The following is a 27,954-nucleotide window of genomic DNA, read 5'->3' as shown; positions in this document are numbered from 1 at the left end:
ACCGGCCTGTTAGCTCAGATGGTTAGAGCGTGGTGCTAATAACGCCAAGGTCACAGGTTCGATCCCTGTACAGGCCAAGTTTAATTGTTTGTAAAAAGATACATTTTTCTTGTGTCTCATTTTTGACTGTTTATCACCTTGGATCAAAAGCTACTTGAAGGATTGGATGAATACATTTGATATAGTTGTAGAATTAATTATCATTCTGAAAGCTCCTGGAATATCTATAATTGGTTCTAAGTTCTAACGCCAAGTAACTAAATCTCTTATTTATTGCAATTTATTGAGGTCATTTTTGTTTTGTCTTGTTGATGAAATATAAAGATAGTATGAATGTAAACAGCTGAATATAAGCTTTCCAACTATCCCGGGTTAACAATCAGTAGCACTTCATCATCTGCTATTTCTTCAATAGTATGCTACATATTTAGTGAGCCTATTAGTTTAGTCTTTAGAGCATAAAGTTAAAAATGCCAGGGACATACTTTCAATCAGTCTCCAAGCCAATACTTGATGCTCCTTTAATGTTGAAAATAGATGTATTTTCTTCTGTATCATGTGTATCTCTATATTTCCTTTGAGGGGAAGCTGATAGAATTATTAGATGAATCAATTGCATATAGGTGATGAATTGTTATTTATTGCTAAAACACATGGAAAAAACATTAATGGCTCTAAGTTCTAACACTAAGTATGAAAATCTCTTTTGTATTGTAATTTTTCTAAAGTCATATTAGTTTCTTCATGTTGATAATATATATTTATAACTACATGGTAAACCTCCGAAAATAGCTTTCCAAATCTCCCGGGTTAACTATCATTAGCACTTCTTCATATGCAGGACTTCCAGGGAACTTGTGCAAAATGGCCTGTTAGCTCAGATGGTTAGAGCATGGTGCTAATAACGCCAAGGTCACAGGTTCGATCCCTGTAAAGGCCAAGTTTAATTGTTTGAAAAAAGATTAATTTTTCTTGTGTCTCATTTTTGACTGTTTATCACCTTGGATCAAACGCTGCTTGAAGGATTGGATGAATGCATTTGATATAGTTGTAGAATTAATTATTATTCTGAAAGCTCCTGGAATATCTATTAATGGTTCTAAGTTCTAACGCCAAGTAACTAAAACTCTTATTTATTGAAATTTATTGAGGTCATTTTTGTTTTGTCTTGTTGATGAAATATAAAGATAGTATGAATGTAAACAGCTGAATATAAGCTTTCCAACTATCCCGGGTTAACAATCGGTAGCACTTCATCATCTGCTATTTCTTCAATAGTATGCTATATATTTATTGAGCCTATTAGTTTAGTCTTTAGAGCATAAAGTTAACAATGCCAAGAACATACTTTCAATCAGTCTCTAAGCCAATACTTGATGCTCCTTTAATGTTGAAAATAGATGTATTTTCTTCAGTATCATTTGTATGTCTATATTTCCTTCGAGGGGAAGCTGACACAATGATTAGATGAATCAATTGCATATAGGTGATGAATTGTTATTTATTGCTAAAACACATGGAAAAAACATTAATGGCTCTAAGTTCTAACACTAAGTATGAAAATCTCTTTTGTATTGTAATTTTTCTAAAGTCATATTAGTTTCTTCATGTTGATATTATATATTTATAACTTCATGGTAAACCTCCGAAATTAAGCTTTCCAAATCTCCCGGGTTAACTATCATTAGCACTTCTTCATATGCTGGACTTCCAGGAATTTGTGCAGACCGGCCTGTTAGCTCAGATGGTTAGAGTGTGGTGCTAATAACGCCAAGGTCACAGGTTCGATCCCTGTACAGGCCAAGTTTAATTGTTTGAAAAAAGATAAATTTTTCTTGTGTCTCATTTTTGACTGTTTATCACCTTGGATCAAACGATGCTTGAAGGATTGGATGAATACATTTGATATAGTTGTAGAATTAATTATTATTCTGAAAGCTCCTGGAATATCTATTAATGGTTCTAAGTTCTAACACCAAGTAACTAAATCTCTTATTTATTGCAATTTATTGAGGTCATTTTTGTTTTGTCTTGTTGATGAAATATAAAAATAGTATGAATGTAAACAGCTGAATATAAGCTTTCCAACTATCCCGGGTTAACAATCAGTAGCACTTCATCATCTGCTATTTCTTCAATAGTATGCTATATATTTAGTGAGCCTATTAGTTTAGTCTTCAGAGCATAAAGTTAAAAATGCCAAGGACATACTTTCAATCCGTCTGCAAGCCAATACTTGATGCTCCTTTAATGTTGAAAATAGATGTATTTTCTTCTGTATCATGTGTATCTCTATATTTCCTTTGAGGGGAAGCTGATAGAATGATTAAATGAATCAATTGCATATAGGTGATGAATTGTTATTTATTGCTAAAACACATGGAAAAACATTAATGGCTCTAAGTTCTAACACTAAGTATGAAAATCTCTTTTGTATTGTAATTTTTCTAAAGTCATATTAGTTTCTTCATGTTGATATTATATATTTATAACTTCATGGTAAACCTCCGAAATTAAGCTTTCCAAATCTCCCGGGTTAACTATCATTAGCACTTCTTCATATGCTGGACTTCCAGGAATTTGTGCAGACCGGCCTGTTAGCTCAGATGGTTAGAGTGTGGTGCTAATAACGCCAAGGTCACAGGTTCGATCCCTGTACAGGCCAAGTTTAATTGTTTGTAAAAAGATGAATTTTTCTTGTGTCTCATTTTTGACTGTTTATCACCTTGGATCAAACACTGCTTGAAGGATTGGATGAATACATTTGATATAGTTGTAGAATTAATTATTATTCTGAAAGCTCCTGAAATATCTATTAATGGCTCTAAGTTCTAACGCCAAGTAACTAAATCTCTTATTTATTGCAATTTATTGAGGTCATTTTTGTTTTGTCTTGTTGATGAAATATAAAGATAGTATGAATGTAAACAGCTGAATATAGGCTTTCCAACTATCCCGGGTTAACAATCAGTAGCACTTCATCATCTGCTATTTCTTCAATAGTATGCTATATATTTAGTGAGCCTATCAGTTTAGTCTTTAGAGCATAAAGTTAAAAATGCCAAGGACATACTTTCAATCAGTCTCCAAGCCAATAAGTGATGCTCCTTTAATGTTGAAAATAGATGTATTTTCTTCTGTTTAATGTGTATGTCTATATTTCCTTTGAGGGGAAGCTGATAGAATGATTAGATGAATCAATTGCATATAGGTGATGAATTGTTATTTATTGCTAAAACACATGGAAAAAACATTAATGGTTCTAAGTTCTAACACTAAGTATGAAAATCTCTTTTGTATTGTAATTTTTCTAAAGTCATATTAGTTTCTTCATGTTGATAATTTATATTTATAACTTCATGGTACACCTCCGAAATTAAGCTTTCCAAATCTCCCGGGTTAACTATCATTAGCACTTCTTCATATGCAGGACTTCCAGGAATTTGTTCAAAATGGCCTGTTAGCTCAGATGGTTAGAGCGTGGTGCTAATAACGCCAAGGTCACAGGTTCGATCCCTGTACAGGCCAAGTTTAATTGTTTGAAAAAAGATTAATTTTTCTTGTGTCTCATTTTTGACTGTTTATCACCTTGGATCAAACGCTGCTTGAAGGATTGTATGAATGCATTTGATATAGTTGTAGAATTAATTATTATTCTGAAAGCTCCTCGAATATCTATTAATGGTTCTAAGTTCTAACACCAAGTAACTAAATCTCTTATTTATTGCAATTTATTGAGGTCATTTTTGTTTTGTCTTGTTGATGAAATATAAAGATAGTATGAATGTAAACAGCTGAATATAAGCTTTCCAACTATCCCGGTTTAACAATCGGTAGCACTTCATCATCTGCTATTTCTTCAATAGTATGCTATATATTTATTGAGCCTATTAGTTTAGTCTTTAGAGCATAAAGTTAACAATGCCAAGAACATACTTTCAATCAGTCTCTAAGCCAATACTTTATGCTCCCATAATGTTGAAAATAGATGTATTTTCTTCAGTATCATTTGTATGTCTATATTTCCTTCGAGGGGAAGCTGACACAATGATTAGATGAATCAATTGCATATAGGTGATGAATTGTTATTTATTGCTAAAACACATGGAAAAAACATTAATGGCTCTAAGTTCTAACACTAAGTATGAACATCTCTTTTGTATTGTAATTTTTCTAAAGTCATATTAGTTTCTTCATGTTGATATTATATATTTATAACTTCATGGTAAACCTCCGAAATTAAGCTTTCCAAATCTCCCGGGTTAACTATCATTAGCACTTCTTCATATGCTGGACTTCCAGGAATTTGTGCAGACCAGCCTGTTAGCTCAGATGGTTAGAGCGTGGTGCTAATAACGCCAAGGTCACAGGTTCGATCTCTGTACAGGCCAAGTGTAATTGTTTGAAAAAAGATTAATTTTTCTTGTGTCTCATTTTTGACTGTTTATCACCTTGGATCAAATGCTGCTTGAAAGATTGGATGAATACATTTGATATAGTTGTAGAATTAATTATTATTCTGAAAGCTCCTGGAATATCTATTAATGGTTCTAAGTTCTAACGCCAAGTAACTAAATCTCTTATTTATTGCAATTTATTGAGGTCATTTTTGTTTTGTCTTGTTGATAAAATATAAAAATAGTATGAATGTAAACAGCTGAATATAAGCTTTCCAACTATCCCGGGTTAACAATCAGTAGCACTTCATCATCTGCTATTTCTTCAATAGTATGCTATATATTTAGTGAGCCTATTAGTTTAGTCTTCAGAGCATAAAGTTAAAAATGCCAAGGACATACTTTCAATCCGTCTCCAAGCCAATACTTGATGCTCCTTTAATGTTGAAAATAGATGTATTTTCTTCTGTATCATGTGTATCTCTATATTTCCTTTGAGGGGAAGCTGATAGAATGATTAAATGAATCAATTGCATATAGGTGATGAATTGTTATTTATTGCTAAAACACATGGAAAAAACATTAATGGTTCTAAGTTCTAACACTAAGTATGAAAATCTCTTTTGTATTGTAATTTTTTAAAAGTCATATAAGTTTCTTCATGTTGATATTATATATTTATAACTTCATGGTAAACCTCTGAAATTAAGCTTTCCAAATCTCCCGGGTTAACTATCATTAGCACTTCTTCATATGCTGGACTTCCAGTAATTTGTGCAAAATGGCCTGTTAGCTCAGATGGCTAGAGCGTGGTGCTAATAACGCCAAGGTCACAGGTTCGATCCCTGTACAGGCCAAGTTTAATTGTTTGTAAAAAGATAAATTTTTCTTGTGTCTCATTTTTGACTGTTTATCACCTTGGATAAAACACTGCTTGAAGGATTGGATGAATACATTTGATATAGTTGTAGAATTAATTATTATTCTGAAAGCTCCTGAAATATCTATTAATGGCTCTAAGTTCTAACGCCAAGTAACTAAATCTCTTATTTATTGCAATTTATTGAGGTCATTTTTGTTTTGTCTTGTTGATGAAATATAAAGATAGTATGAATGTAAACAGCTGAATATAAGCTTTCCAACTATCCCGGGTTAACAATCGGTAGCACTTCATCATCTGCTATTTCTTCAATAGTATGCTATGTATTTATTGAGCCTATTAGTTTAGTCTGTAGAGCATAAAGTTAAAAATGCCAAGGACATACTTTCAATCAGTCTCCAAGCCAATACTTGATGCTCCTTTAATGTTGAAAATAGATGTATTTTCTTCTGTATAATGTGTATGTCTATATTTCCTTTGAGGGGAAGCTGATAGAATGATTAGATGAATCAATTGCATATAGGTGATGAATTGTTATTTATTGCTAAAACACATGGAAAAAACATTAATGGCTCTAAGTTCTAACACTAAGCATGAAAATCTCTTTTGTATTGTAATTTTCTAAAGTCATATTAGTTTCTTCATGTTGATATTATATATTTATAACTTCATGGTAAACCTCCGAAATTAAGCTTTCCAAATCTCCCGGGTTAACTATCATTAGCACTTCTTCATATGCTGGACTTCCAGGAATTTGTGCAGACGGGCCTGTTAGCTCAGATGGTTAGAGCGTGGTGCTAATAACGCCAAGGTCACAGGTTCGATCCCTGTACAGGCCAAGTTTAATTGTTTGTAAAAAGATGAATTTTTCTTGTGTCTCATTTTTGACTGTTTATCACCTTGGATCAAACACTGCTTGAAGGATTGGATGAATACATTTGATATAGTTGTAGAATTAATTATTATTCTGAAAGCTCCTGAAATATCTATTAATGGCTCTAAGTTCTAACGCCAAGTAACTAAATCTCTTATTTATTGCAATTTATTAAGGTCATTTTTGTTTTGTCTTGTTGATGAAATATAAAGATAGTATGAATGTAAACAGCTGAATAGAAGCTTTCCAACTATCCCGGGTTAACAATCGGTAGCACTTCATCATCTGCTATTTCTTCAATAGTATGCTATGTATTTATTGAGCCTATTAGTTTAGTCTGTAGAGCATAAAGTTAAAAATACCAAGGACATACTTTCAATCAGTCTCCAAGCCAATACTTGATGCTCCTTTAATGTTGAAAATAGATGTATTTTCTTCTGTATAATGTGTATGTCTATATTTCCTTTGAGGGGAAGCTGATAGAATGATTAGATGAATCAATTGCATATAGGTGATGAATTGTTATTTATTGCTAAAACACATTGAAAAAACATTAATGGTTCTAAGTTCTAACACTAAGTATGAAAATCTCTTTTGTATTGTAATTTTTCTAAAGTCATATTAGTTTCTTCATGTTGATATTATATATTTATAACTTCATGGTAAACCTCCGAAATTAAGCTTTCCAAATCTCCCGGGTTAACTATCATTAGCACTTCTTCATATGCAGGACTTCCAGGAATTTGTTCAAAATGGCCTGTTAGCTCAGATGGTTAGAGCGTGGTGCTAATAACGCCAAGGTCACAGGTTCGATCCCTGTACAGGCCAAGTTTAATTGTTTGAAAAAAGATTAATTTTTCTTGTGTCTCATTTTTGACTGTTTATCACCTTGGATCAAACGCTGCTTGAAGGATTGTATGAATGCATTTGATATAGTTGTAGAATTAATTATTATTCTGAAAGCTCCTGGAATATCTATTAATGGTTCTAAGTTCTAACGCCAAGTAACTAAATCTCTTATTTATTGCAATTTATTGAGGTCATTTTTGTTTTGTCTTGTTGATGAAATATAAAGATAGTATGAATGTAAACAGCTGAATATAAGCTTTCCAACTATCCCGGGTTAACAATCGGTAGCACTTCATCATCTGCTATTTCTTCAATAGTATGCTATATATTTATTGAGCCTATTAGTTTAGTCTTTAGAGCATAAAGTTAACAATGCCAAGAACATACTTTCAATCAGTCTCTAAGCCAATACTTGATGCTCCCATAATGTTGAAAATAGATGTATTTTCTTCAGTATCATTTGTATGTCTATATTTCCTTCGAGGGGAAGCTGACACAATGATTAGATGAATCAATTGCATATAGGTGATGAATTGTTATTTATTGCTAAAACACATGGAAAAAACATTAATGGCTCTAAGTTTTAACACTAAGTATGAACATCTCTTTTGTATTGTAATTTTTCTAAAGTCATATTAGTTTCTTCATGTTGATATTATATATTTATAACTTCATTGTAAACCTCCGAAATTAAGCTTTCCAAATGTCCCGGGTTAACTATCATTAGCACTTCTTCATATGCTGGACTTCCAGGAATTTGTGCAGACCGGCCTGTTAGCTCAGATGGTTAGAGCGTGGTGCTAATAACGCCAAGGTCACAGGTTCGATCCCTGTACAGGCCAAGTTTAATTGTTTGAAAAAAGATTAATTTTTCTTGTGTCTCATTTTTGACTGTTTATCACCTTGGATCAAATGCTGCTTGAAGGATTGGATGAATACATTTGATATAGTTGTAGAATTAATTATTATTCTGAAAGCTCCTGGAATATCTATTAATGGTTCTAAGTTCTAACGCCAAGTAACTAAATCTCTTATTTATTGCAATTTATTGAGGTCATTTTTGTTTTGTCTTGTTGATAAAATATAAAAATAGTATGAATGTAAACAGCTGAATATAAGTTTTCCAACTATCCCGGGTTAACAATCAGTAGCACTTCATCATCTGCTATTTCTTCAATAGTATGCTATATATTTAGTGAGCCTATTAGTTTAGTCTTCAGAGCATAAAGTTAAAAATGCCAAGGACATACTTTCAATCCGTCTCCAAGCCAATACTTGATGCTCCTTTAATGTTGAAAATAGATGTATTTTCTTCTGTATCATGTGTATCTCTATATTTCCTTTGAGGGGAAGCTGATAGAATGATTAAATGAATCAATTGCATATAGGTGATGAATTGTTATTTATTGCTAAAACACATGGAAAAAACATTAATGGTTCTAAGTTCTAACACTAAGTATGAAAATCTCTTTTGTATTGTAATTTTTTTAAAGTCATATTAGTTTCTTCATGTTGATAATTTATATTTATAACTTCATGGTACACCTCTGAAATGAAGCTTTCCAAATCTCCCGGGTTAACTATCATTAGCACTTCTTCATATGCTGGACTTCCAGGAATTTGTGCAAAATGGCCTGTTAGCTCAGATGGTTAGAGCGTGATGCTAATAACACCAAGGTCACAGGTCCGATCCCTGTACAGGCCAAGTTTAATTGTTTGTAAAAAGATACATTTTTCTTGTGTCTCATTTTTGACTGTTTATCACCTTGGAACAAAAGCTACTTGAAGGATTGGATGAATACATTTGATATAGTTGTAGAATTAATTATCATTCTGAAAGCTCCTGGAATATCTATAATTGGTTCTAAGTTCTAACGCCAAGTAACTAAATTTCTTATTTATTGCAATTTATTGAGGTCATTTTTGTTTTGTCTTGTTGATGAAATATAAAGATAGTATGAATGTAAACAGCTGAATATAAGCTTTCCAACTATCCCGGGTTAACAATCGGTAGCACTTCATCATCTGCTATTTCTTCAATAGTATGCTATGTATTTATTGAGCCTATTAGTTTAGTCTGTAGAGCATAAAGTTAAAAATGCCAAGGACATACTTTCAATCAGTCTCCAAGCCAATACTTGATGCTCCTTTAATGTTGAAAATAGATGTATTTTCTTCTGTATAATGTGTATGTCTATATTTCCTTTGAGGGGAAGCTGATAGAATGATTAGATGAATCAATTGCATATAGGTGATGAATTGTTATTTATTGCTAAAACACATGGAAAAAACATTAATGGCTCTAAGTTCTAACACTAAGTATGAAAATCTCTTTTGTATTGTAATTTTTCTAAAGTCATATTAGTTTCTTCATGTTGATATTATATATTTATAACTTCATGGTAAACCTCCGAAATTAAGCTTTCCAAATCTCCCGGGTTAACTATCATTAGCACTTCTTCATATGCTGGACTTCCAGGAATTTGTGCAGACCGGCCTGTTAGCTCAGATGGTTAGAGCGTGGTGCTAATAACGCCAAGGTCACAGGTTCGATCCCTGTACAGGCCAAGTTTAATTGTTTGTAAAAAGATGAATTTTTCTTGTGTCTCATTTTTGACTGTTTATCACCTTGGATCAAACACTGCTTGAAGGATTGGATGAATACATTTGATATAGTTGTAGAATTAATTATTATTCTGAAAGCTCCTGAAATATCTATTAATGGCTCTAAGTTCTAACGCCAAGTAACTAAATCTCTTATTTATTGCAATTTATTGAGGTCATTTTTGTTTTGTCTTGTTGATGAAATATAAAGATAGTATGAATGTAAACAGCTGAATATAAGCTTTCCAACTATCCCGGGTTAACAATCGGTAGCACTTCATCATCTGCTATTTCTTCAATAGTATGCTATGTATTTATTGAGCCTATTAGTTTAGTCTGTAGAGCATAAAGTTAAAAATGCCAAGGACATACTTTCAATCAGTCTCCAAGCCAATACTTGATGCTCCTTTAATGTTGAAAATAGATGTATTTTCTTCTGTATAATGTGTATGTCTATATTTCCTTTGAGGGGAAGCTGATAGAATGATTAGATGAATCAATTGCATATAGGTGATGAATTGTTATTTATTGCTAAAACACATGGAAAAAACATTAATGGTTCTAAGTTCTAACACTAAGTATGAAAATCTCTTTTGTATTGTAATTTTTCTAAAGTCATATTAGTTTCTTCATGTTGATATTATATATTTATAACTTCATGGTAAACCTCCGAAATTAAGCTTTCCAAATCTCCCAGGTTAACTATCATTAGCACTTCTTCATATGCTGGACTTCCAGGAATTTGTGCAGACCGGCCTGTTAGCTCAGATGGTTAGAGCGTGGTGCTAATAACGCCAAGGTCACAGGTTCGATCCCTGTACAGGCCAAGTTTAATTGTTTGTAAAAAGATACATTTTTCTTGTGTCTCATTTTTGACTGTTTATCACCTTGGATCAAAAGCTACTTGAAGGATTGGATGAATACATTTGATATAGTTGTAGAATTAATTATCATTCTGAAAGCTCCTGGAATATCTATATTGGTTCTAAGTTCTAACGCCAAGTAACTAAATCTCTTATTTATTGCAATTTATTGAGGTCATTTTTGTTTTGTCTTGTTGATGAAATATAAAGATAGTATGAATGTAAACAGCTGAATATAAGCTTTCCAACTATCCCGGGTTAACAATCAGTAGCACTTCATCATCTGCTATTTCTTCAATAGTATGCTACATATTTAGTGAGCCTATTAGTTTAGTCTTTAGAGCATAAAGTTAAAAATGCCAGGGACATACTTTCAATCAGTCTCCAAGCCAATACTTGATGCTCCTTTAATGTTGAAAATAGATGTATTTTCTTCTGTATCATGTGTATCTCTATATTTCCTTTGAGGGGAAGCTGATAGAATGATTAGATGAATCAATTGCATATAGGTGATGAATTGTTATTTATTGCTAAAACACATGGAAAAAACATTAATGGCTCTAAGTTCTAACACTAAGTATGAAAATCTCTTTTGTATTGTAATTTTTCTAAAGTCATATTAGTTTCTTCATGTTGATAATATATATTTATAACTACATGGTAAACCTCCGAAAATAGCTTTCCAAATCTCCCGGGTTAACTATCATTAGCACTTCTTCATATGCAGGACTTCCAGGGAACTTGTGCAAAATGGCCTGTTAGCTCAGATGGTTAGAGCGTGGTGCTAATAACGCCAAGGTCACAGGTTCGATCCCTGTAAAGGCCAAGTTTAATTGTTTGAAAAAAGATTAATTTTTCTTGTGTCTCATTTTTGACTGTTTATCACCTTGGATCAAACGCTGCTTGAAGGATTGGATGAATGCATTTGATATAGTTGTAGAATTAATTATTATTCTGAAAGCTCCTGGAATATCTATTAATGGTTCTAAGTTCTAACGCCAAGTAACTAAAACTCTTATTTATTGAAATTTATTGAGGTCATTTTTGTTTTGTCTTGTTGATGAAATATAAAGATAGTATGAATGTAAACAGCTGAATATAAGCTTTCCAACTATCCCGGGTTAACAATCGGTAGCACTTCATCATCTGCTATTTCTTCAATAGTATGCTATATATTTATTGAGCCTATTAGTTTAGTCTTTAGAGCATAAAGTTAACAATGCCAAGAACATACTTTCAATCAGTCTCTAAGCCAATACTTGATGCTCCTTTAATGTTGAAAATAGATGTATTTTCTTCAGTATCATTTGTATGTCTATATTTCCTTCGAGGGGAAGCTGACACAATGATTAGATGAATCAATTGCATATAGGTGATGAATTGTTATTTATTGCTAAAACACATGGAAAAAACATTAATGGCTCTAAGTTCTAACACTAAGTATGAAAATCTCTTTTGTATTGTAATTTTTCTAAAGTCATATTAGTTTCTTCATGTTGATATTATATATTTATAACTTCATGGTAAACCTCCGAAATTAAGCTTTCCAAATCTCCCGGGTTAACTATCATTAGCACTTCTTCATATGCTGGACTTCCAGGAATTTGTGCAGACCGGCCTGTTAGCTCAGATGGTTAGAGTGTGGTGCTAATAACGCCAAGGTCACAGGTTCGATCCCTGTACAGGCCAAGTTTAATTGTTTGAAAAAAGATAAATTTTTCTTGTGTCTCATTTTTGACTGTTTATCACCTTGGATCAAACGATGCTTGAAGGATTGGATGAATACATTTGATATAGTTGTAGAATTAATTATTATTCTGAAAGCTCCTGGAATATCTATTAATGGTTCTAAGTTCTAACACCAAGTAACTAAATCTCTTATTTATTGCAATTTATTGAGGTCATTTTTGTTTTGTCTTGTTGATGAAATATAAAAATAGTATGAATGTAAACAGCTGAATATAAGCTTTCCAACTATCCCGGGTTAACAATCAGTAGCACTTCATCATCTGCTATTTCTTCAATAGTATGCTATATATTTAGTGAGCCTATTAGTTTAGTCTTCAGAGCATAAAGTTAAAAATGCCAAGGACATACTTTCAATCCGTCTGCAAGCCAATACTTGATGCTCCTTTAATGTTGAAAATAGATGTATTTTCTTCTGTATCATGTGTATCTCTATATTTCCTTTGAGGGGAAGCTGATAGAATGATTAAATGAATCAATTGCATATAGGTGATGAATTGTTATTTATTGCTAAAACACATGGAAAAAACATTAATGGTTCTAAGTTCTAACAATAAGTATGAAAATCTCTTTTGTATTGTAATTTTTTTAAAGTCATATAAGTTTCTTCATGTTGATATTATATATTTATAACTTCATGGTAAACCTCTGAAGTTAAGCTTTCCAAATCTCCCGGGTTAACTATCATTAGCACTTCTTCATATGCTGGACTTCCAGGAGTTTGTGCAAAACGGCCTGTTAGCTCAGATGGTTAGAGCGTGGTGCTAATAAAGCCAAGGTCACAGGTTCGATCCCTGTAAAGGCCAAGTTTAATTGTTTGAAAAAAGATTATTTTTCTTGTGTCTCATTTTTGACTGTTTATCACCTTGGATCAAACGCTGCTTGAAGGATTGGATGAATGCATTTGATATAGTTGTAGAATTAATTATTATTCTGAAAGCTCCTGGAATATCTATTAATGGTTCTAAGTTCTAACGCCAAGTAACTAAATCTCTTATTTATTGAAATTTATTGAGGTCATTTTTGTTTTGTCTTTTTGATGAAATATAATGATAGTATGAATGTAAACAGCTTAATATAAGCTTTCCAACTATCCCGGGTTAACAATCGGTAGCACTTCATCATCTGCTATTTCTTCAATAGTATGCTATGTATTTATTGAGCCTATTAGTTTAGTCTGTAGAGCATAAAGTTAAAAATGTCAAGGACATACTTTCAATCAGTCTCCAAGCCAATACTTGATGCTCCTTTAATGTTGAAAATACATGTATTTTCTTCTGTATAATGTGTATGTCTATATTTCCTTTGAGGGGAAGCTGATAGAATGTTTAGATGAATCAATTGCATATAGGTGATGAATTGTTATTTATTGCTAAAACACATGGAAAAAACATTAATGGTTCTAAGTTCTAACACTAAGTATGAAAATCTCTTTTGTATTGTAATTTTTCTAAAGTCATATTAGTTTCTTCATGTTGATAATTTATATTTATAACTTCATGGTACACCTCCGAAATTAAGCTTTCCAAATCTCCCGGGTTAACTATCATTAGCACTTCTTCATATGCTGGACTTCCAGGAATTTGTGCAAAATGGCCTGTTAGCTCAGATGGTTAGAGCGTGGTGCTAATAACGCCAAGGTCACAGGTTCGATCCCTGTACAGGCCAAGTTTAATTGTTTGAAAAAAGATTAATTTTTCTTGTGTCTTATTTTTGACTGTTTATCACCTTGGATCAAACGCTGCTTGAAGGATTGGATAAATGCATTTGATATAGTTGTAGAATTAATTATTATTCTGAAAGCTCCTGGAATATCTATTAATGGTTCTAAGTTCTAACGCCAAGTAACTAAATCTCTTATTTATTGCAATTTATTGAGGTCATTTTTGTTTTGTCTTGTTGATGAAATATAAAGATAGTATGAATGTAAACAGCTGAATATAAGCTTTCCAACTATCCCGGGTTAACAATCGGTAGCACTTCATCATCTGCTATTTCTTCAATAGTATGCTATATATTTATTGAGCCTATTAGTTTAGTCTTTAGAGCATAAAGTTAACAATGCAAGAACATACTTTCAATCAGTCTCTAAGCCAATACTTGATGCACCTTTAATGTTGAAAATAGATGTATTTTCTTCAGTATCATTTGTATGTCTATATTTCCTTTGAGGGGAAGCTGACACAATGATTAGATGAATCAATTGCATATAGGTGATGAATTGTTATTTATTGCTAAAACACATGGAAAAAACATTAATGGCTCTAAGTTCTAACACTAAGTATGAAAATCTCTTTTGTATTGTAATTTTTTAAAGTCATATTAGTTTCTTCATGTTGATATTATATAAGTATAACTTTCATATTCATATGCTGGACTTCCAGGATTTTGTGCAAAATGGCCTGTTAGCTCAGATGGTTAGAGCGTGGTGCTAATAACGCCAAGGTCACAGGTTCGATCCCTGTACAGGCCAAGTTTAATTGTTTGTAAAAAGATACATTTTTCTTGTGTCTCATTTTTGACTGTTTATCACCTTGGATCAAAAGCTACTTGAAGGATTGGATGAATACATTTGATATAGTTGTAGAATTAATTATCATTCTGAAAGCTCCTGGAATATCTATAAGTGGTTCTAAGTTCTAACGCCAAGTAACTAAATCTCTTATTTATTGCAATTTATTGAGGTCATTTTTGTTTTGTCTTGTTGATGAAATATAAAGATAGTATGAATGTAAACAGCTGAATATAAGCTTTCCAACTATCCCGGGTTAACAATCAGTAGCACTTCATCATCTGCTATTTCTTCAATAGTATGCTATATATTTAGTGAGCCTATTAGTTTAGTCTTTAGAGCATAAAGTTAAAAATGCCAAGGACATACTTTCAATCAGTCTCCAAGCCAATACTTGATGCTCCTGTAATGTTGAAAATAGATGTATTTTCTTCTGTATCATGTGTATCTCTATATTTCCTTTGAGGGGAAGCTGATAGAATGATTAAATGAATCAATTGCATATAGGTGATGAATTGTTATTTATTGCTAAAACACATGGAAAAAACATTAATGGTTCTAAGTTCTAACACTAAGTATGAAAATCTCTTTTGTATTGTAATTTTTCTAAAGTCATATTAGTTTCTTCATGTTGATAATTTATATTTATAACTTCATTGTACACCTCTGAAATTAAGCGTTCCAAATCTCCCGGGTTAACTATCATTAGCACTTCTTCATATGCTCGACTTCCAGGTATTTGTGCAAAATGGCCTGTTAGCTCAGATGGTTGTTATTTATTGCTAAAACACATGGAAGAAACATTAATGGTTCTAAGTTCTAACACTAAGTATGAAAATCTCTTTTGTATTGTAATTTTTTAAAGTCATATTAGTTTCTTTATGTTGATATTATATAAGTATAACTTCATGGTAAACCTCTGAAATTAAGCTTTCCAAATCTCCCGGGTTAACTATCATTAGCACTTCTTCATATGCTGGACTTCCAGGAATTTGTGCAAAACGGCCTGTTAGCTCAGATGGTTAGAGCGTGGTGCTAATAACGCCAAGGTCACAGGTTCGATCCCTGTACAGGCCAAGTTTAATTGTTTGTAAAAAGATTAATTTTTCTTGTGTCTCATTTTTGACTGTTTATCACCTTGGATCAAATGCTGCTTGAAGGATTGGATGAATGCATTTGATATAGTTGTAGAATTAATTATTATTCTGAAAGCTCCTGGAATATCTAATAATGGTTCTAAGTTCTAACGCCAAGTAACTAAATCTCTTATTTATTGAAATTTATTGAGGTCATTTTTGTTTTGTCTTGTTGATGAAATATAAAGATAGTATGAATGTAAACAGCTGAATATAAGCTTTCCAACTATCCCGGGTTAACAATCGGTAGCACTTCATCATCTGCTATTTCTTCAATAGTATGCTATATATTTTTTGAGCCTATTAGTTTAGTCTTTAGAGCATAAAGTTAACAATGCCAAGAACATACTTTCAATCAGTCTCTAAGCCAATACTTGATGCTCCTTTAATGTTGAAAATAGATGTATTTTCTTCAGTATCATTTGTATGTCTATATTTCCTTCGAGGGGAAGCTGACACAATGATTAGATGAATCAATTGCATATAGGTGATGAATTGTTATTTATTGCTAAAAAACATGGAAAAAACATTAATGGCTCTAAGTTCTAACACTAAGTATGAAAATCTCTTTTGTATTGTAATTTTTCTAAAGTCATGTTAGTTTCTTCATGTTGATATTATATATTTATAACTTCATGGTAAACCTCCGAAATTAAGCTTTCCAAATCTCCCGGGTTAACTATCATTAGCACTTCTTCATATGCTGGACTTCCAGGAATTTGTGTAGACCGGCCTGTTAGCTCAGATGGTTAGAGCGTGGTGCTAATAACGCAAAGGTCACAGGTTCGATCCCTGTACAGGCCAAGTTTAATTGTTTGAAAAAAGATTAATTTTTCTTCTGTCTCATTTTTGACTGTTTATCACCTTGGATCAAACGATGCTTGAAGGATTGGATGAATACATTTGATATAGTTGTAGAATTAATTATTATTCTGAAAGCTCCTGGAATATCTATTAATGGTTCTAAGTTCTAACGCCAAGTAACTAAATCTCTTATTTATTGAAATTTATTGAGGTCATTTTTGTTTTGTCTTGTTGATAAAATATAAAGATAGTATGAATGTAAACAGCTGAATATAAGCTTTCCAACTATCCCGGGTTAACAATCGGTAGCACTTCATCATCTGCTATTTCTTCAATAGTATGCTATATATTTTTTGAGCCTATTAGTTTAGTCTTTAGAGCATAAAGTTAAAAATGCCAAGGACATACTTTCAATCCGTCTCCAAGCCAATACTTGATGCTCCTTTAATGTTGAAAATAGATGTATTTTCTTCTGTATCATGTGTATCTCTATATTTCCTTTGAGGGGAAGCTGATAGAATGATTAAATGAATCAATTGCATATAGGTGATGAATTGTTATTTATTGCTAAAACACATGGAAAAAACATTAATGGTTCTAAGTTCTAACACTAAGTATGAAAATCTCTTTTGTATTGTAATTTTTTTAAAGTCATATAAGTTTCTTCATGTTGATATTATATATTTATAACTTCATGGTAAACCTCTGAAATTAAGCTTTCCAAATTTCCCGGGTTAACTATCATTAGCACTTCTTCATATGCTGGACTTCCAGTCATTTGTGCAAAATGGCCTGTTAGCTCAGCTGGTTAGAGCGTGGTGCTAATAACGCCAAGGTCACAGGTTCGATCCCTGTACAGGCCAAGTTTAATTGTTTGTAAAAAGATAAATGTTTCTTGTGTCTCATTTTTGACTGTTTATCACCTTGGATCAAACGCTGCTTGAAGGATTGGATGAATACATTTGATATAGTTGTAGAATTAATTATTATTCTGAAAGCTCCTGAAATATCTATTAATGGTTCTAAGTTCTAACGCCAAGTAACTAAATCTCTTATTTATTGCAATTTATTGAGGTCATTTTTGTTTTGTCTTGTTGATGAAATATAAATATAGTATGAATGTAAACAGCTGAATATAAGCTTTCCAACTATCCCGGGTTAACAATCAGTAGCACTTCATCATCTGCTATGTATTTCAAATCTCCCGGGTTAACTATCATTTGCACTTCTTCATATGCTGGACTTCCAGGGATTTGTGCAGACCGGCCTGTTAGCTCAGATGGTTAGAGCGTGGTGCTAATAAAGCCAAGGTCACAGGTTCGATCCCTGTACAGGCCAAGTTTAATTGTTTGAAAAAAGATTAATTTTTCTTGTGTCTCATTTTTGACTGTTTATCACCTTGGATCAAATGCTGCTTGAAGGATTGGATGAATACATTTGATATAGTTGTAGAATTAATTATTATTCTGAAAGCTCCTGGAATATCTATTAATGGTTCTAAGTTCTAACGCCAAGTAACTAAATCTCTTATTTTTTGCAATTTATTGAGGTCATTTTTGTTTTGTCTTGTTGATGAAATATAAAGATAGTATGAATGTAAACAGCTGAATATAAGCTTTCCAACTATCCCGGGTTAACAATCGGTAGCACTTCATCATCTGCTATTTCTTCAATAGTATGCTATATATTTATTGAGCCTATTAGTTTAGTCTTTAGAGCATAAAGTTAACAATGCCAAGAACATACTTTCAATCAGTCTCTAAGCCAATACTTGATGCTCCTTTAATGTTGAAAATAGATGTATTTTCTTCAGTATCATTTGTATGTCTATATTTCCTTCGAGGGGAAGCTGACACAATGATTAGATGAATCAATTGCATATAGGTGATGAATTGTTATTTATTGCTAAAACACATGGAAAAAACATTAATGGCTCTAAGTTCTAACACTAAGTATGAAAATCTCTTTTGTATTGTAATTTTTCTAAAGTCATATTAGTTTCTTCATGTTGATATTATATATTTATAACTTCATGGTAAACCTCCGAAATTAAGCTTTCCAAATCTCCCAGGTTAACTATCATTAGCACTTCTTCATATGCTGGACTTCCAGGAATTTGTGCCGACCGGCCTGTTAGTTCAGATGGTTAGAGCGTGGTGCTAATAACGCCAAGGTCACAGGTTCGATCCCTGTACAGGCCAAGTTTAATTGTTTGTAAAAAGATACATTTTTCTTGTGTCTCATTTTTGACTGTTTATCACCTTGGATCAAAAGCTACTTGAAGGATTGGATGAATACATTTGATATAGTTGAAGAATTAATTATCATTCTGAAAGCTCCTGGAATATCTATAAGTGGTTCTAAGTTCTAACGCCAAGTAACTAAATCTCTTATTTATTGCAATTTATTGAGGTCATTTTTGTTTTGTCTTGTTGATGAAATATAAAGATAGTATGAATGTAAACAGCTGAATATAAGCTTTCCAACTATCCCGGGTTAACAATCAGTATCACTTCATCATCTGCTATTTCTTCAATAGTATGCTATATATTTAGTGAGCCTATTAGTTTAGTCTTTAGAGCATAAAGTTAAAAATGCCAAGGACATACTTTCAATCAGTCTCCAAGCCAATACTTGATGCTCCTGTAATGTTGAAAATAGATGTATTTTCTTCTGTATCATGTGTATCTCTATATTTCCTTTGAGGGGAAGCTGATAGAATGATTAAATGAATCAATTGCATATAGGTGATGAATTGTTATTTATTGCTAAAACACATGGAAAAAACATTAATGGTTCTAAGTTCTAACACTAAGTATGAAAATCTCTTTTGTATTGTAATTTTTCTAAAGTCATATTAGTTTCTTCATGTTGATAATTTATATTTATAACTTCATGGTACACCTCTGAAATTAAGCGTTCCAAATCTCCCGGGTTAACTATCATTAGCACTTCTTCATATGCTCGACTTCCAGGTATTTGTGCAAAATGGCCTGTTAGCTCAGATGGTTGTTATTTATTGCTAAAACACATGGAAGAAACATTAATGGTTCTAAGTTCTAACACTAAGTATGAAAATCTCTTTTGTATTGTAATTTTTTTAAGTCATATTAGTTCTTCATGTTGATAATATATAAGTATAACTTCATGGTAAACCTCTGAAATTAAGCTTTCCAAATCTCCCGGGTTAACTATCATTAGCACTTCTTCATATGCTGGACTTCCAGGAATTTGTGCAAAACGGCCTGTTAGCTCAGATGGTTAGAGCGTGGTGCTAATAATGCCAAGGTCACAGGTTCGATCCCTGTACAGGCCAAGTTTAATTGTTTGTAAAAAGATTAATTTTTCTTGTGTCTCATTTTTGACTGTTTATCACCTTGGATCAAATGCTGCTTGAAGGATTGGATGAATGCATTTGATATAGTTGTAGAATTAATTATTATTCTGAAAGCTCCTGGAATATCTATTAATGGTTCTAAGTTCTAACGCCAAGTAACTAAATCTCTTATTTATTGAAATTTATTGAGGTCATTTTTGTTTTGTCTTGTTGATAAAATATAAAGATAGTATGAATGTAAACAGCTGAATATAAGCTTTCCAACTATCCCGGGTTAACAATCGGTAGCACTTCATCATCTGCTATTTCTTCAATAGTATGCTATATATTTTTTGAGCCTATTAGTTTAGTCTTTAGAGCATAAAGTTAAAAATGCCAAGGACATACTTTCAATCCGTCTCCAAGCCAATACTTGATGCTCCTTTAATGTTGAAAATAGATGTATTTTCTTCTGTATCATGTGTATCTCTATATTTCCTTTGAGGGGAAGCTGATAGAATGATTAAATGAATCAATTGCATATAGGTGATGAATTGTTATTTATTGCTAAAACACATGGAAAAAACATTAATGGTTCTAAGTTCTAACACTAAGTATGAAAATCTCTTTTGTATTGTAATTTTTTTAAAGTCATATAAGTTTCTTCATGTTGATATTATATATTTATAACTTCATGGTAAACCTCTGAAAATAAGCTTTCCAAATTTCCCGGGTTAACTATCATTAGCACTTCTTCATATGCTGGACTTCCAGTCATTTGTGCAAAATGGCCTGTTAGCTCAGCTGGTTAGAGCGTGGTGCTAATAACGCCAAGGTCACAGGTTCGATCCCTGTACAGGCCAAATTTAATTGTTTGTAAAAAGATAAATGTTTCTTGTGTCTCATTTTTGACTGTTTATCACCTTGGATCAAACGCTGCTTGAAGGATTGGATGAATACATTTGATATAGTTGTAGAATTAATTATTATTCTGAAAGCTCCTGAAATATCTATTAATGGTTCTAAGTTCTAACGCCAAGTAACTAAATCTCTTATTTATTGCAATTTATTGAGGTCATTTTTGTTTTGTCTTGTTGATGAAATATAAATATAGTATGAATGTAAACAGCTGAATATAAGCTTTCCAACTATCCCGGGTTAACAATCAGTAGCACTTCATCATCTGCTATGTATTTCAAATCTCCCGGGTTAACTATCATTTGCACTTCTTCATATGCTGGACTTCCAGGGATTTGTGCAGACCGGCCTGTTAGCTCAGATGGTTAGAGCGTGGTGCTAATAAAGCCAAGGTCACAGTTTCGATCCCTGTACAGGCCAAGTTTAATTGTTTGAAAAAAGATTAATTTTTCTTGTGTCTCATTTTTGACTGTTTATCACCTTGGATCAAATGCTGCTTGAAGGATTGGATGAATACATTTGATATAGTTGTAGAATTAATTATTATTCTGAAAGCTCCTGGAATATCTATTAATGGTTCTAAGTTCTAACACCAAGTAACTAAATCTCTTATTTATTGCAATTTATTGAGGTCATTTTTGTTTTGTCTTGTTGATGAAATATAAAAATAGTATGAATGTAAACAGCTGAATATAAGCTTTCCAACTATCCCGGGTTAACAATCAGTAGCACTTCATCATCTGCTATTTCTTCAATAGTATGCTATATATTTAGTGAGCCTATTAGTTTAGTCTTCAGAGCATAAAGTTAAAAATGCCAAGGACATACTTTCAATCCGTCTCCAAGCCAATACTTGATGCTCCTTTAATGTTGAAAATAGATGTATTTTCTTCTGTATCATGTGTATCTCTATATTTCCTTTGAGGGGAAGCTGATAGAATGATTAAATGAATCAATTGCATATAGGTGATGAATTGTTATTTATTGCTAAAACACATGGAAAAAACATTAATGGTTCTAAGTTCTAACAATAAGTATGAAAATCTCTTTTGTATTGTAATTTTTTTAAAGTCATATAAGTTTCTTCATGTTGATATTATATATTTATAACTTCATGGTAAACCTCTGAAGTTAAGCTTTCCAAATCTCCCGGATTAACTATCATTAGCACTTCTTCATATGCTGGACTTCCAGGAGTTTTTGCAAAACGGCCTGTTAGCTCAGATGGTTAGAGCGTGGTGCTTATAAAGCCAAGGTCACAGGTTCGATCCCTGTAAAGGCCAAGTTTAATTGTTTGAAAAAAGATTAATTTTTCTTGTGTCTCATTTTTGACTGTTTATCACCTTGGATCAAACGCTGCTTGAAGGATTGGATGAATGCATTTGATATAGTTGTAGAATTAATTATTATTCTGAAAGCTCCTGGAATATCTATTAATGGTTCTAAGTTCTAACGCCAAGTAACTAAATCTCTTATTTATTGAAATTTATTGAGGTCATTTTTGTTTTGTCTTTTTGATGAAATATAATGATAGTATGAATGTAAACAGCTTAATATAAGCTTTCCAACTATCCCGGGTTAACAATCGGTAGCACTTCATCATCTGCTATTTCTTCAATAGTATGCTATGTATTTATTGAGCCTATTAGTTTAGTCTGTAGAGCATAAAGTTAAAAATGCCAAGGACATACTTTCAATCAGTCTCCAAGCCAATACTTAATGCTCCTTTAATGTTGAAAATAGATGTATTTTCTTCTGTATAATGTGTATGTCTATATTTCCTTTGAGGGGAAGCTGATAGAATGTTTAGATGAATCAATTGCATATAGGTGATGAATTGTTATTTATTGCTAAAACACATGGAAAAAACATTAATGGTTCTAAATTCTAACACTAAGTATGATAATCTCTTTTGTATTGTAATTTTTCTAAAGTCATATTAGTTTCTTCATGTTGATAATTTATATTTATAACTTCATGGTACACCTCCGAAATTAAGCTTTCCAAATCTCCCGGGTTAACTATCATTAGCACTTCTTCATATGCTGGACTTCCAGGAATTTGTGCAAAATGGCCTGTTAGCTCAGATGGTTAGAGCGTGGTGCTAATAACGCCAAGGTCACAGGTTCGATCCCTGTACAGGCCAAGTTTAATTGTTTGAAAAAAGATTAATTTTTCTTGTGTCTCATTTTTGACTGTTTATCACCTTGGATCAAACGCTGCTTGAAGGATTGGATAAATGCATTTGATATAGTTGTAGAATTAATTATTATTCTGAAAGCTCCTGGAATATCTATTATTGGTTCTAAGTTCTAACGCCAAGTAACTAAATCTCTTATTTATTGCAATTTATTGAGGTCATTTTTGTTTTGTCTTGTTGATGAAATATAAAGATAGTATGAATGTAAACAGCTGAATATAAGCTTTCCAACTATCCCGGGTTAACAATCGGTAGCACTTCATCATCTGCTATTTCTTCAATAGTATGCTATATATTTATTGAGCCTATTAGTTTAGTCTTTAGAGCATAAAGTTAACAATGCCAAGAACATACTTTCAATCAGTCTCTAAGCCAATACTTGATGCTCCTTTAATGTTGAAAATAGATGTATTTTCTTCAGTATCATTTGTATGTCTATATTTCCTTCGAGGGGAAGCTGACACAATGATTAGATGAATCAATTGCATATAGGTGATGAATTGTTATTTATTGCTAAAACACATGGAAAAAACATTAATGGCTCTAAGTTCTAACACTAAGTATGAAAATCTCTTTTGTATTGTAATTTTTTAAAGTCATATTAGTTTCTTCATGTTGATATTATATAAGTATAACTTTCATATTCATATGCTGGACTTCCAGGATTTTGTGCAAAATGGCCTGTTAGCTCAGATGGTTAGAGCGTGGTGCTAATAACGCCAAGGTCACAGGTTCGATCCCTGTACAGGCCAAGTTTAATTGTTTGAAAAAAGATACATTTTTCTTGTGTCTCATTTTTGACTGTTTATCACCTTGGATCAAAAGCTACTTGAAGGATTGGATGAATACATTTGATATAGTTGAAGAATTAATTATCATTCTGAAAGCTCCTGGAATATCTATAAGTGGTTCTAAGTTCTAACGCCAAGTAACTAAATCTCTTATTTATTGCAATTTATTGAGGTCATTTTTGTTTTGTCTTGTTGATGAAATATAAAGATAGTATGAATGTAAACAGCTGAATATAAGCTTTCCAACTATCCCGGGTTAACAATCGGTAGCACTTCATCATCTGCTATTTCTTCAATAGTATGCTATATATTTATTGAGCCTATTAGTTTAGTCTTTAGAGCATAAAGTTAACAATGCCAAGAACATACTTTCAATCAGTCTCCAAGCCAATACTTGATGCTCCTTTAATGTTGAAAATAGATGTGTTTTCTTCTGTATCATGTGTATCTCTATATTTCCTTTGAGGGGAAGCTGATAGAATGATTAGATGAATCAATTGCATATAGGTGATGAATTGTTATTTATTGCTAAAACACATGGAAAAAACATTAATGGTTCTAAGTTCTAACACTAAGTATGAAAATCTCTTTTGTATTGTAATTTTTCTAAAGTCATAGTAGTTTCTTCATGTTGATAATTTATATTTATAACTTCATGGTACACCTCTGAAATTAAGCGTTCCAAATCTCCCGGGTTAACTATCATTAGCACTTCTTCATATGCTCGACTTCCAGGTATTTGTGCAAAATGGCCTGTTAGCTCAGATGGTTGTTATTTATTGCTAAAACACATGGAAGAAACATTAATGGTTCTAAGTTCTAACACTAAGTATGAAAATCTCTTTTGTATTGTAATTTTTTAAAGTCATATTAGTTTCTTCATGTTGATATTATATAAGTATAACTTCATGGTAAACCTCTGAAATTAAGCTTTCCAAATCTCCCGGGTTAACTATCATTAGCACTTCTTCATATGCTGGACTTCCAGGAATTTGTGCAAAACGGCCTGTTAGCTCAGATGGTTAGAGCGTGGTGCTAATAACGCCAAGGTCACAGGTTCGATCCCTGTACAGGCCAAGTTTAATTGTTTGTAAAAAGATTAATTTTTCTTGTGTCTCATTTTTGACTGTTTATCACCTTGGATCAAATGCTGCTTGAAGGATTGGATGAATGCATTTGATATAGTTGTAGAATTAATTATTATTCTGAAAGCTCCTGGAATATCTATTAATGGTTCTAAGTTCTAACACCAAGTAACTAAATCTCTTATTTATTGAAATTTATTGAGGTCATTTTTGTTTTGTCTTGTTGATAAAATATAAAGATAGTATGAATGTAAACAGCTGAATATAAGCTTTCCAACTATCCCGGGTTAACAATCGGTAGCACTTCATCATCTGCTATTTCTTCAATAGTATGCTATATATTTTTTGAGCCTATTAGTTTAGTCTTTAGAGCATAAAGTTAACAATGCCAAGAACATACTTTCAATCAGTCTCTAAGCCAATACTTGATGCTCCTTTAATGTTGAAAATAGATGTATTTTCTTCAGTATCATTTGTATGTCTATATTTCCTTCGAGGGGAAGCTGACACAATGATTAGATGAATCAATTGCATATAGGTGATGAATTGTTATTTATTGCTAAAACACATGGAAAAAACATTAATGGCTCTAAGTTCTAACACTAAGCATGAAAATCTCTTTTGTATTGTAATTTTTCTAAAGTCATGTTAGTTTCTTCATGTTGATATTATATATTTATAACTTCATGGTAAACCTCCGAAATTAAGCTTTCCAAATCTCCCGGGTTAACTATCATTAGCACTTCTTCATATGCTGGACTTCCAGGAATTTGTGTAGACCGGCCTGTTAGCTCAGATGGTTAGAGCGTGGTGCTAATAACGCCAAGGTCACAGGTTCGATCCCTGTACAGGCCAAGTTTAATTGTTTGAAAAAAGATTAATTTTTCTTGTGTCTCATTTTTGACTGTTTATCACCTTGGATCAAACGATGCTTGAAGGATTGGATGAATACATTTGATATAGTTGTAGAATTAATTATTATTCTGAAAGCTCCTGGAATATCTATTAATGGTTCTAAGTTCTAACACCAAGTAACTAAATCTCTTATTTATTGCAATTTATTGAGGTCATTTTTGTTTTGTCTTGTTGATGAAATATAAAAATAGTATGAATGTAAACAGCTGAATATAAGCTTTCCAACTATCCCGGGTTAACAATCAGTAGCACTTCATCATCTGCTATTTCTTCAATAGTATGCTATATATTTAGTGAGCCTATTAGTTTAGTCTTCAGAGCATAAAGTTAAAAATGCCAAGGACATACTTTCAATCCGTCTCCAAGCCAATACTTGATGCTCCTTTAATGTTGAAAATAGATGTATTTTCTTCTGTATCATGTGTATCTCTATATTTCCTTTGAGGGGAAGCTGATAGAATGATTAAATGAATCAATTGCATATAGGTGATGAATTGTTATTTATTGCTAAAACACATGGAAAAAACATTAATGGTTCTAAGTTCTAACACTAAGTATGAAAATCTCTTTTGTATTGTAATTTTTTTAAAGTCATATAAGTTTCTTCATGTTGATATTATATATTTATAACTTTCATATTCATATGCTGGACTTCCAGGATTTTGTGCAAAACGGCCTGTTAGCTCAGATGGTTAGAGCGTTGTGCTAATAACGCCAAGGTCACAGGTTTGATCCCTGTACAGGCCAAGTTTAATTGTTTGTAAAAAGATACATTTTTCTTGTGTCTCATTTTTGACTGTTTATCACCTTGGATCAAAAGCTACTTGAAGGATTGGATGAATACATTTGATATAGTTGTAGAATTAATTATCATTCTGAAAGCTCCTGGAATATCTATAATTGGTTCTAAGTTCTAACGCCAAGTAACTAAATCTCTTATTTATTGCAATTTATTGAGGTCATTTTTGTTTTGTCTTGTTGATGAAATATAAAGATAGTATGAATGTAAACAGCTGAATATAAGCTTTCCAACTATCCCGGGTTAACAATCAGTAGCACTTCATCATCTGCTATTTCTTCAATAGTATGCTATATATTTAGTGAGCCTATTAGTTTAGTCTTTAGAGCATAAAGTTAAAAATGCCAAGGACATACTTTCAATCAGTCTCCAAGCCAATACTTGATGCTCCTGTAATGTTGAAAATAGATGTATTTTCTTCTGTATCATGTGTATCTCTATATTTCCTTTGAGGGGAAGCTGATAGAATGATTAAATGAATCAATTGCATATAGGTGATGAATTGTTATTTATTGCTAAAACACATGGAAAAAACATTAATGGTTCTAAGTTCTAACACTAAGTATGAAAATCTCTTTTGTATTGTAATTTTTCTAAAGTCATATTAGTTTCTTCATGTTGATATTATATATTTATAACTTCATGGTAAACCTCCGAAATTAAGCTTTCCAAATCTCCCAGGTTAACTATCATTAGCACTTCTTCATATGCTGGACTTCCAGGAATTTGTGCTGACCGGCCTGTTAGCTCAGATGGTTAGAGCGTGGTGCTAATAACGCCAAGGTCACAGGTTCGATCCCTGTACAGGCCAAGTTTAATTGTTTGAAAAAAGATTAATTTATCTTGTGTCTCATTTTTGACTGTTTATCACCTTGGATCAAACGATGCTTGAAGGATTGGATGAATACATTTGATATAGTTGTAGAATTAATTATTATTCTGAAAGCTCCTGGAATATCTATTAATGGTTCTAAGTTCTAACACCAAGTAACTAAATCTCTTATTTATTTATTGCAATTTATTGAGGTCATTTTTGTTTTGTCTTGTTGATGAAATATAAAAATAGTATGAATGTAAACAGCTGAATATAAGCTTTCCAACTATCCCGGGTTAACAATCAGTAGCACTTCATCATCTGCTATTTCTTCAATAGTATGCTATATATTTATTGAGCCTATTAGTTTAGTCTTTAGAGCATAAAGTTAACAATGCCAAGAACATACTTTCAATCAGTCTCTAAGCCAATACTTGATGCTCCTTTAATG

At 32.3% G+C, this 27,954-nt stretch overlaps 18 non-coding genes across 18 annotated transcripts; all 18 read left to right on the top strand.

Annotated features, from left to right (window-relative positions):
* Nucleotides 1–3: 3 nt before the first annotated feature.
* Nucleotides 4–77, top strand: TRNAI-AAU (transfer RNA isoleucine (anticodon AAU)). The gene has a single exon. It is a non-coding gene; the product is annotated as a tRNA-Ile (tRNA).
* A 3,377-nt stretch (nt 78–3,454) lies between these two features.
* On the top strand, nt 3,455–3,528 carry TRNAI-AAU (transfer RNA isoleucine (anticodon AAU)). Its single transcript has one exon. It is a non-coding gene; the product is annotated as a tRNA-Ile (tRNA).
* A 2,514-nt stretch (nt 3,529–6,042) lies between these two features.
* Nucleotides 6,043–6,116, top strand: TRNAI-AAU (transfer RNA isoleucine (anticodon AAU)). The gene has a single exon. It is a non-coding gene; the product is annotated as a tRNA-Ile (tRNA).
* Nucleotides 6,117–6,905: 789 nt separating this feature from the next.
* Nucleotides 6,906–6,979, top strand: TRNAI-AAU (transfer RNA isoleucine (anticodon AAU)). The gene has a single exon. It is a non-coding gene; the product is annotated as a tRNA-Ile (tRNA).
* Nucleotides 6,980–7,768: 789 nt separating this feature from the next.
* Nucleotides 7,769–7,842, top strand: TRNAI-AAU (transfer RNA isoleucine (anticodon AAU)). The gene has a single exon. It is a non-coding gene; the product is annotated as a tRNA-Ile (tRNA).
* Nucleotides 7,843–9,494: 1,652 nt separating this feature from the next.
* TRNAI-AAU (transfer RNA isoleucine (anticodon AAU)) lies at nt 9,495–9,568 on the top strand. The gene has a single exon. It is a non-coding gene; the product is annotated as a tRNA-Ile (tRNA).
* Nucleotides 9,569–10,357: 789 nt separating this feature from the next.
* On the top strand, nt 10,358–10,431 carry TRNAI-AAU (transfer RNA isoleucine (anticodon AAU)). Its single transcript has one exon. It is a non-coding gene; the product is annotated as a tRNA-Ile (tRNA).
* A 3,376-nt stretch (nt 10,432–13,807) lies between these two features.
* Nucleotides 13,808–13,881, top strand: TRNAI-AAU (transfer RNA isoleucine (anticodon AAU)). The gene has a single exon. It is a non-coding gene; the product is annotated as a tRNA-Ile (tRNA).
* Nucleotides 13,882–14,612: 731 nt separating this feature from the next.
* On the top strand, nt 14,613–14,686 carry TRNAI-AAU (transfer RNA isoleucine (anticodon AAU)). Its single transcript has one exon. It is a non-coding gene; the product is annotated as a tRNA-Ile (tRNA).
* A 1,042-nt stretch (nt 14,687–15,728) lies between these two features.
* On the top strand, nt 15,729–15,802 carry TRNAI-AAU (transfer RNA isoleucine (anticodon AAU)). Its single transcript has one exon. It is a non-coding gene; the product is annotated as a tRNA-Ile (tRNA).
* Nucleotides 15,803–17,454: 1,652 nt separating this feature from the next.
* On the top strand, nt 17,455–17,528 carry TRNAI-AAU (transfer RNA isoleucine (anticodon AAU)). The gene has a single exon. It is a non-coding gene; the product is annotated as a tRNA-Ile (tRNA).
* A 3,242-nt stretch (nt 17,529–20,770) lies between these two features.
* On the top strand, nt 20,771–20,844 carry TRNAI-AAU (transfer RNA isoleucine (anticodon AAU)). The gene has a single exon. It is a non-coding gene; the product is annotated as a tRNA-Ile (tRNA).
* A 1,264-nt stretch (nt 20,845–22,108) lies between these two features.
* TRNAI-UAU (transfer RNA isoleucine (anticodon UAU)) lies at nt 22,109–22,182 on the top strand. The gene has a single exon. It is a non-coding gene; the product is annotated as a tRNA-Ile (tRNA).
* Nucleotides 22,183–22,971: 789 nt separating this feature from the next.
* TRNAI-AAU (transfer RNA isoleucine (anticodon AAU)) lies at nt 22,972–23,045 on the top strand. Its single transcript has one exon. It is a non-coding gene; the product is annotated as a tRNA-Ile (tRNA).
* A 732-nt stretch (nt 23,046–23,777) lies between these two features.
* TRNAI-AAU (transfer RNA isoleucine (anticodon AAU)) lies at nt 23,778–23,851 on the top strand. Its single transcript has one exon. It is a non-coding gene; the product is annotated as a tRNA-Ile (tRNA).
* Nucleotides 23,852–24,893: 1,042 nt separating this feature from the next.
* Nucleotides 24,894–24,967, top strand: TRNAI-AAU (transfer RNA isoleucine (anticodon AAU)). The gene has a single exon. It is a non-coding gene; the product is annotated as a tRNA-Ile (tRNA).
* Nucleotides 24,968–25,756: 789 nt separating this feature from the next.
* TRNAI-AAU (transfer RNA isoleucine (anticodon AAU)) lies at nt 25,757–25,830 on the top strand. Its single transcript has one exon. It is a non-coding gene; the product is annotated as a tRNA-Ile (tRNA).
* A 1,596-nt stretch (nt 25,831–27,426) lies between these two features.
* TRNAI-AAU (transfer RNA isoleucine (anticodon AAU)) lies at nt 27,427–27,500 on the top strand. Its single transcript has one exon. It is a non-coding gene; the product is annotated as a tRNA-Ile (tRNA).
* Nucleotides 27,501–27,954: the final 454 nt, after the last annotated feature.

This window comes from Lissotriton vulgaris, chromosome 4_1, assembly GCF_964263255.1.
Source record: "Lissotriton vulgaris chromosome 4_1, aLisVul1.2, whole genome shotgun sequence".
NCBI classification, from domain to species: Eukaryota; Metazoa; Chordata; class Amphibia; order Caudata; family Salamandridae; genus Lissotriton; species Lissotriton vulgaris.
This window is presented reverse-complemented; position numbering and strand designations above follow the sequence as displayed.